The sequence below is a fragment of the Solanum lycopersicum genome, chromosome 8, assembly GCF_036512215.1.
Source record: "Solanum lycopersicum chromosome 8, SLM_r2.1".
NCBI classification, from domain to species: Eukaryota; Viridiplantae; Streptophyta; class Magnoliopsida; order Solanales; family Solanaceae; genus Solanum; species Solanum lycopersicum.
In genome coordinates, this window is record NC_090807.1 from 48475109 (window position 1) to 48487185 (window position 12077).

Consider the following 12077-nt stretch of genomic DNA (forward strand, 5'->3'; position numbering starts at 1 on the left):
TTAAAGATAGAGCAGTGAATCCTCATCTACTGGCGAGATAGCGAGAGAGGGTGTTCAAGGGGAAGATAAGAAGATTTAGGTTGAGGAAGTACAACCCCAGCCTACTTAAGAGATGAATAATCAGGTTCTTACTTATCTTAGCAGGTTATCTAATAAGGGCAAAACACCCTCAGTATTTTCATACCAACACCTCAAGTTCAGGGAGTACACCATGCAAATGTTGTGGCTCCCCGCATGGATGCTCCCTTAGACACAGGCGTGTTTCCCTTATTGACTACATGGCCTATAATGATTAGTGACTTGCATGACCTTTTTATTAAGTTCTTAAAGTTGAAACCTCCGGTATTCAAAGGTAATTAATCTAAAGATGCTTATGATTTCCTGATTGATTGTTATGAGTTGCTACATAAGATGGATATAATAAAGAGGTTCAATGTTGATTTTGTGGCCTATCATTTTAAATATGGGGAAGTATATACCCCGAACATTGAGGGACATGAGTTCCTAATCTTAAAGCAAGAAAGTATATTTGTTGCAAGTTATGAGGCTAAATTTTGTGCATTATTCAGGTATACCACTCACATTTGCTTCACTCTTCAAGAGCTTATTTGCCCATTTTTAATGGAATTAAGGTCAAATTTGCATATTCTTGCTTTATAGGTAGCTACTTTTGAAAAATCTTTTTAGGACGTGTTTTATTTTCTCATAGACGTAGAGGGGGTGAAGCCGGATGACTTCACCAATGTGTCAATTAAAAAAGCTCTCTATGGGAAGAGACTTTAGTGGTTCACAGTCTAGAGGCAGAGTTCGGGAGCTATCACACATTATTTTCTATAATCACTACAGGCTTAAGATGAGGGTCCATTCTAGAGCACTAAGACTTTTTAAAAGTTTATGGGTTATCTCTAGACTTTTTCAACTTCAGGGAGACCTACACTCGATTTCAGGACTTTTTATGGATATGTAGAGGGCAAACATATGAGAAAAAAATTTTCTAAGTAGAGTCAGACTTTGTATAGTAAAAGTTAGAGATTATCAGGAGTCATAGGTAAAGGTGGTCATGGAAGGTCCCATCATTTTATGGGACGTCATGGTCAAGGTAATGGTGGTTACAAGTTCATGTGAGGTGGAGGGTCAATTGAAACTACTGGAGCACAGTCCTGCAAGGAAAATGGACAGATAGGTGATATGTCCCATAATGATTATTTCATCGAGGGGCTAGAAGTAGGGACACCTAATCTTCTTATCACATGTACTATTATGTTTTGTGATCTCATCGCTTCACTTGCTTGACATGCCTATTCGTATCTGTACTCTTGTTTGTGAGTCTTTGATAGTTCAGAAGGTGTATAGATCTTTCCTTATGATTTTTTTTGGAGAGAAACACTTATGTAGATTTAATTATTCTAGAGAGGGTTGATTTTGATATAGTTCTGGTTATAACATGGTTTCTCTAAGTTTGGGTATATTATGTTGTAATGCTCTGTGACCTTAGCCAAACCTCGGATAGATCCACCAATGTGGGAGGGTGACTATATTTCTATCACATTTCAAATTTTATTTTTCTTCATTCTAAATGGTTGGTGAGTAAGGCTTGTTTAATATTCTTGGAACATTACAGAGATGATACTTCTAAAATGCCTTCGATTGAGTCTTTTGCGATAGTCTGTGAGTTTGTGGATGTTTTTCCTGCATATTTGTGTAGCATGCTACCAGATAGGGATATTGATTTTTGAATTGACTTTTAGCCAAGGACTCGCCCCATTTCCATTCCACTTTATATAATGGTCCTAGCTGAGTTAAGTGAGATAAAGTCCCAACTTCTACGAGTTGTTAGATAAAGGTTTTATTAGACCTAGTGCATACTTGGGGTGCTCCTTTTTTATTTGTGAAGAAGAAGGATAGTAGTTTTTGAGTATGCATAAACTAAATGTAGTTGAATAGGTTAATTATTAAGATGAAGTACTCCATTCCTTGCATTGATGACTTTTTTAATTAGTTAGAGGGTGCTTGTGTCTTCTCTAAAATCGATTTGAGTTTCGGTTAATATCGGGCAATTGACGTGCCAAAGATTCCTTTCCGAAATATTATGAATTCCTAGTAATGTCTTTTAGGCTTATGAATGCCCTTGCTTCCTTTACCTGATGAACAAACTTTTTTAAGCCATGTCTAGACCTATTTGTTATTGTATTATTTGATTATATACTGATATACTCAAAGAGCACGAAGAAACATGAGGATTATTTAAGAATTGTATTGAGGTTGTTAACAGAGAAAAGATTTATGCCAAATTCTCTAAGTTTGCGTTTTGGCTCGATTCAGTGTCTTTACTGGGGCACATTAATTTTAAGGATAGAGTTATGGTGGACCCCACTATGATTGAATTAGTCAAGAGTTGGGTATGGCCTACTAATGTTTAAGAGGTAAGGAGAAGGCTTGTTGGTTTATCTAGCTACTATCACAATTTTTCAAGGGATTCTCTTCCGTTGCTTCCAAGCTTAAAAATTTGACCTAGCAGAATGTTCCATTGTATGGTCAGATGAGCGTGAAGAAATTTTCATGAAACTCAACACTATGTTGAATTGCACCGACTCTTGCCTTGCTAGTGGAAGTTAAGAATTCCAAAATTTATTATGATACATCCTATTCTGGTTTGGATGCAATGCTAATGCAGAGAGAAATATCATTGATATACTTAAAGGCAATTGATAGTGTATGAATGCAACTATTTGACCCATGATTTGGAGTTGGCTGCAGTGGTATTTGCATTGAAGCAGTGGAGGCATTATCTATATGGGGTCAAGTGTGAAATGTATACAAATAATCATAACGTACTATATGTGTTCACTCAGAAGGATTTGAATTAGAGGCAGAAGAGGTGGATGACGTTATTGAAAAGCTATTATCTTACTATTTTATATTAAACAGCAAAAACTAATGTTCTGTTAGATGCCCTATGTACAAAAATAGGGAGTATGACTATTTAGCCCACATAAAGGTTTCTACACGCCCATTGTCTTGAGAGGTTCAAACTATAGCTAATTACTTTAAGATGCTGGAAGTACTTGAGAAAGGAGGATTCTTGGCCTGTGAGGAGGCAAGATCCTCCTTTCTTGACAAGATTAAAGGAAAAAAATTTGATGATGAGAGGGTGACCAAAATTAGAGATTCGTTATTGCGAGAAGAGGCTAAAGAGGTTTTAATTGATGAAAAAGGTGTCTTGATAATTAAAGGGCGGATATTTATTTCCCCTGTTGATGATATTACTCATACTATTCTTGTAGAGGTTCATAGTATGATATATTCCATACATCCTAGTGCAAAAAAGATGTATCGTAATCTAAGACAATATTATTGTGGAGTAGTATGAAGCGTAACATTATTGATTTTGTTGCTCAATGTCCGAAATATCATAAGATAATGTATGAACATCAGAGGCTGAGGGATACTTCACAGAACGTCTATTCCTAAATGGAAGTGTGAAATAATTTCAATGGATTTTATGGTTTGTCTTCCATATATAATAGGTAAGTTTAATTCTATTTGTACAATTATCGACAGTTTTAGTAAGTCTCTAACTTCATTCCGGTCAACATGAATTATAATTCAGAAAAATTAGCCAAAATCTATATCTGTGAGATTGTTTGGTGGCAAGGAGTTCAAATGTCCATCATATCAAATAGAGGTACACAATTTAATTATAATTTATGGAGGTCCTTGCATGTTGAATGTGGTACTAGATTGAATCTTAGTATCTCTTTTCACCATAAGACCGATGGAAAATCAGAGTGAACAATTAAAGTGTAGGAGCATCTGCTCTATGCTTGACTGATAGATTTTGGTGGTCATTGGGATCATTCCTTTTTATTAGAAGAGATTTCATGCAAAAATTGTTATCTCGAGTATTAATATTTCCCTATTTGAGGCATTGTATTAGAGGAGATATAGGTCTCCTATTAATTTGTTTGATGCATTTGAGGTCAGACCTTGGGAACTGATATTTTGAGGGAATTGTTAGAGTAAGTGAAATTCATACATGAGAAGTTTCTAGCAGCTGAGGGCAGGAAGAATGACTGTGCAAATTGGAAGGTCAGGGACTTAGAGTTTATGGAGGGTGAGTAAGTCTTGTTGAAGGTTTCACCCATTAAGGTTGTAACATGGTTTAATAAGTGAGGTAAGCTTAGTCTGAGGTATATTCGTCCATTTGAAGTTCTTATGTGTGTGTTGGAAGCGACATATAAATTTTCCATTCCTTTAGTGTTGTCAGGTGTGCACTCATTGTTTCATGTGTCTATGTTGAAGAAATATCATAGTCATAGAAACTATATTACTTGATAGTTTTCAATCATTCTGGATAAGAACTTCTAGATATTTTAAATAGAGAGGTCTCCAAGTTGAGATCAAAAGAGATTACGTCAATTAATGTCTAGTGAAAGAATCGCCAAGTTGATATGTCCAATGTGGAATTAAGGGAGATATGCATAGAATGTACCCACTCCTTTTGTTGATTCAAGTACCCTTCATTGCCCTCACCTTCTTTGATCGTTCGAGGATAAACAATGGATAAATTGTTATCTAATGTAATGACTCATTTGATTGTTTTGAGTAATAGAGCTTTTTATTTAATAAAATACGTCCCCTAGATTCTGAATGGATATTTTGGACTTTTCATAACTACATTATAAAATTGTTAGGGTAGTTTTAATAATTAAATTAGTCGGTAGTTCAGGAAGATAACATTAAAATAGTAATATTTAATTGTTTTTAGTTCATTAGTTACCCTAGATAATTAAAAAGATTAAGCGAGAGAAACACCAACTATAGTGTCAACTAGAAGTGACTGCCATCCCACTAATGCTTCACCTCTTTGATTTCTTTCAGGAATAGGCAAAAAGTTCAATTTATTAGTAGTATGTTGCATTGTTATTGGTTGTGAAAGAGAAATCAAATTGAGAAGAGGTTGAAATTGGAAATTTCTCATGTACACGTAGGTTTATATTAATTGGGGGTAAAGAATATTTAATGCATTGTAGTGGGTTTCATTATTAAATTTGTGTTAAATAAAAAGTGTTTGTATTCTTTATTTCAGAAAGTTGAGTGTTGAAAGGGTTCCCATTAAATTTATTCTATGATGTGCTGGGAGAAAGAAGTTGCAATGTTTAATTTTAAAGGCAGGGTTTGTATTGATTGAGAAATTTATGCACATGGAAAGTTAATAGTTACTTGGTAGTTGTGGGTTTAAAGAGAATTTATGTTCAACTCTTAGTGATGCAATTGGATTATAGTGTAGCAATTGGTTTCTTGTACGAGAAAATGGTTTCGCAAATAGTGAGTTTGACTTTTTAAATTAATTTAATTAAAAAATTAAAAATCAAGATTTTATATATGGAGATAGGTAATTAAATTTTAGGTGTATCGAATTGATAAAATTCTATTGAAGTTATGCTAATTAGAGGACTTAAGAGTTACCCATAGGTTTGAACTTTAGAAAATTTTGATTAAAAGAATTTGGTACGTTTTTGGGTCTAGGCTAGGCATAGAATACTATGAGTGTTTATAGACTCCTTAACTTACATATTATGCACATATACTTTATAGATTGCAAAGGTTCACACATTGTGAGAAGGAAAGAAATAATTTACTAGACTTCGATTCTTCGATAGAGGTAGGTTATGATTTATTCTATTTGGTAGATAGACTCTTTATAGTGATTCATATGCATGGAGTGATATTATGAAATTCTCTCTATACTTGATTGTGTTATTGTGTGCCTTGGTTGTGTGGTTTTGATAATCTATATTTTTTTTCTAAATGGTTATAACATCTCATAACTCAAAATAACTAAATATAAGCTAAGAAACTATATATAATCACTTTTAGAAAGAAAGGATAAATCTAGAATCTTTTCTAAGTTCAATAAAGTGAGTTTTGGTCATTTTCAAGCGACAATGAGCTATAACTAGTTCTTTATATGGTTGGAACTCCTTGGAGACATCTTTCCAACAACGCCGAGTTTGCATGATTTCGATATCGTATGAGGGAGATATGCCTTTAGGATGTTGGGTATTTAAGGAACTAATGATACTAGGGGTTTGGGGATGAAATCATTGATGTTTGGGCCACCTAGGACCAGAAAACTAGTTAAACATTTTGTTAGACGCACCTGGGCAAGGCTAGGCTAGGCTAGGCGCGCCGATAGTGGCCCAAAAGAGGGCTTCAGTCAACTTGGTCCTTCCGGGAAGCGCCACCAGTACGCCAAAACCAAGCCTCAGTAACTGAAGCTGGAGTGGCGTGCCACCAATGCGCCTGGATCGACATTTTTCGCATAGTTTTCGTAGTCTAGACTTTTCATGTTCGTCTAAAGTACTTTAACATCTTCCAATGATTCTAGTTACCTCAAATGATCTCTATTTACCTAAAAATCATTAACGAACACAAATCAGAACCTTGAATCCAAAATACAATTCAAGGAAATCTAAGATCAAAATCAAAGACGTTAAGAGTAAAGTTTAAATTTAGGAAGCTAGTCTAAAGCAAAGTTCATATGGTTTTCAAGAGTCTTTACTAAACTTTCGTTTAAAGGCTCACGTTTCAAGTTAACGTAAAGAATACAAAGGTTGAAGTCTTTTCTTTAAAAGTTATAAGGGAACTAAGTAGTCCCTAAGTGTTTATTAAGATTTATGCTTCAAGTTTAGCAAAGAGTAGAGAAGTTGAGTTCGTTTCTCAAAAGTTATAAGGGAACTATATTCCCAAAAAAAGGTTACAAATGAGGTTAGGGTCATACTTTATTAATGTAAGTTAAGATAGTGTATCTACTAAGTTAAGTAAGGTCCTATAGAGATGGCAAGGTATAGGATGGTCCTTTTCAAGATGAGGTAAAACGTCGTACCATCACTAAGGCTCACAGTGATGGTTGTCAGTTAGAGAATCTGCCAGAAAAACTATATTACTCTCATATAAGTAATTTTAAGTTGGTTATTATAATTCTTTAACGAATTGAGTTGTTTACACATTCTTACAAGTTGTGTGTGTGTGTGTGTGTATTTATTGCCTTATATAAAATTCAGTATTATATGAGTTGAGCAGAGGTAAAGTAAGTGTTTCTTCTTACTCATTTCGAGCTAAAGTGTAGTTTAGGCATTCAAACTCGCATACTTATACATTTAATATAATGATGGTAGTTAGCCTGCATCATTTTTTGATGCAAAAGAAAGTAAGCAGAGTCATCATCCAGTGCCTCGTTTATCCTTGCATTCCATAGGACTCTTTTATTTGTTTCCATTCTTTTTTTTCATAGAATGTTTTGGGGTTTGTACTAACAATTATCTTAGTATTATTCATGCTTCATAGATATATAGTCAGTTAGATTTTTCGGTTTGAGTTTCTCTCTATCTTGCATTTTAGGTGATTTAATTTTGAGATTCAAGTATCATTTCCCCCCAAGACTTTTATTTAAGTTATTTTATAATAATCTTTCTAGCATTATGATTTATTTAAGTCTTCCTATTAAGTAAGTTATGCCAAGGGTTCTCTTAAGACCAGCAATGGTCATTGGGTGCTGGTCACGTTCAGGGTATAAGCTCGAGGTTTCACAATGGTCTGGAATACTGAGACTGTGAAAGTTATAATCTTGAATCATCTCTAACAATGTGATGTCATGAATAAAGAATACTTGATCAATTATTTTTAAGGAAGTGAAAAGTGGTGATGATAAACGATAAATTAACAATATACTATTGGAAACGGGTATCATATTTCGACACGGTACTATTGAATCTGGGTGAGACATTCCAACACAATATTATTGAATAGTGGTGTCACGCTTCGACACAATATTATTATATCGGGGTGTCACATTCCGAAACAATATTATTGGATCGGGGTATTACATTCTAACATGGTATTATTGGATTGGAGTGTCAGATTCTAACACGGTATTATATAATATGGGTGTCACGTTCTGACACGATAATATTAAGGAGGAAAACATATTGAATTAACTGAATGTACTAAACATAAAGAACCAATATCCCAAATGAGCGTGGTGTGGAGGCATGGGTCCTTGTGGGTGTGTGCTTGATATCGTCATTGATTATGTATTTGCTTCAGTAATAACTTATTCATGTCGTTTGTTGTTTTTCACCTTCTAAGTGTTATAGTTGAGTTTATACAATTAATTTATGCATATTAGTTACTATTTTGATTTGGCCGATGATATCTACTTAGTACATGTTTCCTAGTACTGAGTCGTACTTGTGTTTTTCTATGTTTTTCTTTTATGGAGTGTATCCAGTGTACGAACTATTCAAATTTTCCTCACCTCCGAGGGGGGAAGTGGTGTTAATAGGATCTTAGTTTAGTTAAGGAGTAACTATAAGATTTCGGTTATAGTCTTGGGTTTACTTTTATCTTATCTCACTAAAATTTAAAATTTACTTAAATTGGCGAGACCGTTGACTGTTTTTCATTCTTCCAGTTTAACCATTAATAAAAAAATTTCCTTCTTTCTTCACCCTCATCCTCTTTTTTCATTTTATGCATTTTCCTAGTTTTTAATCCTTTTCTTTAAAATTTTATGTAACGCAAACGTGAATCACTTTGAGAGAATTATATATGAAAAGACTCAAAACATCGAGATCATTCCATATCTAAAAGAATTAAATTTGGGACTATTTAGACATAAATTAGAGTTGATCGAAATTGTATAGTCAATGTATACTTCATATATAGTTACACTATATTTAGTTTTTTGAGTGTATCGTAATGTATAGTCAATGTATAACTCATATATTTGTACACTTTATTATATAGTCAGTACATACTTTACGGAATAGACTCAAAAATACCCCTAAACTATAGAAAATAGCTCAGATTACCCTTTTAATTAGTAAATTCATCACAGTTATGGATCCATCCACAACTTTGAAATCATAAACATAATAAAATATGAATAAATGTTTACTAACCTACAGCAAGGAAGATCCACTTTGAAACATAGCCACGAAATCAACTTCCGAAATCCAGTCGCAAACTGAAGAAATCTGTGAATCGTTTCTTACCCTACCAACAAAAATGAGGTGAAATGGCTGAAAATTAAATATTAAGTGAAATGAGGGGAAAATTAGATATTAGAGATCTTATTGGTCTATGTGGAGGTTGTAAATCTTTGGCGCTTATGTGGGGTCCATGTGGCGCTTACCATATTTTTGTTAATTAGATGGCCAAGTATGACCTAATAATTTAATGGATAAGGTAATTTTGAGCAATCATATAGTTTAATGGCAAATTTTAGCAATACCCAACAGTTTAGGGGTATTTTTGAGTCTTTTTTCGTATACTTTATATGACTTTAAGCAAACTAAAGCATATACATCAAATAGTTTTTTAGTCATATAACAATATTTATTTGCAAATTAATTACTTATTTGTATTATATATAATTGAAAGTATTTGTAAAATCTAAGAGTAAAATAAACATTACTCTTAAATTAAATATCATTTTTGTAATTTTCTTAAAAAGTCTCACATAAAGAATGAGTAATTAACTCATATCCTACTCAAACTCTTCGGTTACTTAGCGCCAAAAAATATTTGAAGAAGCAAAAGTTGTCATTAGAGGGTTAAGCTCACGATAGTTTCCTTCTTTCTCAACCTCCAGTTTCAATTATATATTCATGGCTGTTTGTGAGTTAGAGGGATTCCAGTATGTTTTGTTACTCATTGTCATTGTATGTTTATATTTTGGACATTGCTATTTTTTGAATAAAAAATGAAAAAACTATACAAAATGAAGTTTTGATTTTTTTCCCAGTGAATTGATTTAACGAGAGGACCTTTTTTAGTTGTTATTATGTTAAAAGTTAACATGTGTGGATCAAAAGCATGATATTTTTTTTTTGTTTTTATACTCAATTCTGATTTGATGAAACTACGGTTAGGGTTTTTTTGTGTGTGTTTGTGTTGAGGAATGCATGCTTTCGCTAATAAATTTTTTATATAAGGGAGAGTGACCATGAAAATTGAGAGTTTGAAAAATATTTCTCACTTCAAATCACTTGCAACAACTCAAAAACAATTAACTCCAATTTGTATTCACAACCAAACATAAATCCTATTTTCAATAATCGTTATTCACTTTGAATAATGATGATTGAAAATTGGAGTAGTTTTTGAGTTTTTATGAGTGATTTGGGGTGAAAAGGGCTAAAAAAACTTGAATTTTATGGCCAATCTTATTTGTTTTTATATTCTTTCCTAAAAAAAAGAAACTATGTTATTCACAAATTTCCTAATCAAATTATAGATTAAAATAAGATATGAAGTTCTTTTCTTCTGAAAAATTGAAATTGAAATAAAGGAATGAACTTTGTAAATAATCATATAGCTAGTAGAGCAAGTGATTCATATCTGTTTTATTGGAAGTAATTTCTTCCCTTTCCTTTTCCTTTTGGGTGCTCTTTCTTGAGGAGTCGAGTATTAGAATGTCAAATTTTGATACATATGATATGTTGTTTGTGACTAGCTTTCCAAATTGGATATGGGTGATGTAGAGATGGTGGATGAAGAAATGAATATCCTTGCTAGTGATGTGCTAGTGTCCAAGAAGTGATAGGTCAAGTATGAAAATGGTGTTACGAAAGAGTGCTTGATGGGGATAAGCAATGTTGAGGACAAAACAAATTATAAGAGTGATTCAAAGGGAGAGGACATGAAGAATGATAGAAGTGAGACAGAGAACCAGCTCAACTCTAAGAGTCAGCCAGAGGCACACAACAACGTAGTCGTTGAGGACAAAAACAATTTAGAAGGCCACAATGTGCTAAAAATTTTGAAAATGGAGAAGGGGAACTTTAACGAAATTTGTTGGTAGAGAAAAAAGCACCTACGATTGTTGCTGGATCGGATGATATGTAAAGTGTCTATTTGAAGGTGATTGATGATAAAGTACAAATGACTGATGAAGGAGAACTGAATGAGGTTCATTAGAGTGATAAAATTATATATGATATCAATCAGAATAGTGATGATAAAATGGTGATAGACAAAAGGACCATTAAATTAAAAAAAATGGAACAACTGTTACCAGTGATAGTGCTAGATTTGATGAGTTTCCAATATTGATAATTTAATTTACTAATTCTTCTATTGGAAAAATGCTAGAACTAACTAGTCCAATGTCAAGACCCAAAAATCACAAGTGGTGATTACACCTATATTCCCAACCGATAGGTAAGCCAACCCAATAGATTTCACCATTTCAACTTAAACGTGAAAAGATAATGTTAACTAATATCTAACATACTAAGTATTAAAAATAAATGTGGAAAATAGAAACACCCCCACCCCCCCACCCCCATGATTTAGTGTCATAAGTACAAGAGCTTCTATAGTAGGATACAAGTCGAAACTAATATGAAAATCTAAACATAAGAAATATCCTACAAGAAAATCCTATTAGAATACAAAAATAACCTAATAAATAGAGGTATATTGAAGGGGTGCACCGCAATATATAGTAAGCAGCGAACCACAACTTCAATATAATCCAAACTCATATCAAATCTCCAAGAATATGCCCGAATTTGAAATATAATCTGCACCACAAAAGAGTGCAGCAAGTGTAGTATGTCTACGAAACCATGTGTACCCAGTTTATCTCTTTGACCGACAACGAAGGAGTAGTGACGATAGTTTATATAAGAAAAATCAATTTCTTAATTATACAAGTGTATATTACACTTTCCAGTTAGGTTTTATCAAAGATAGTAATCAATAATCAAGTAAATTCCAACCACCAAATGAAACACATAATCATCAAGTATGAATGATGTCATGAGATGCAATGCAATATGACGCAATGAAATGATAGGCCTTAGAATACCTAGTACTCTCTCAATCGTATATACATGATACTCCTCGAAAATACAACAAAAGTTCATGACCTATGGGTGACACGCGAGGTCCATATACCGACACGGACGATCTTCACGTGTCTTTGCGGAAGATTTTAACGCACTATCATATTATCAAACAATTTTCACACAGACGGTCTCCATGTGCCCAAATTACAATCTTAA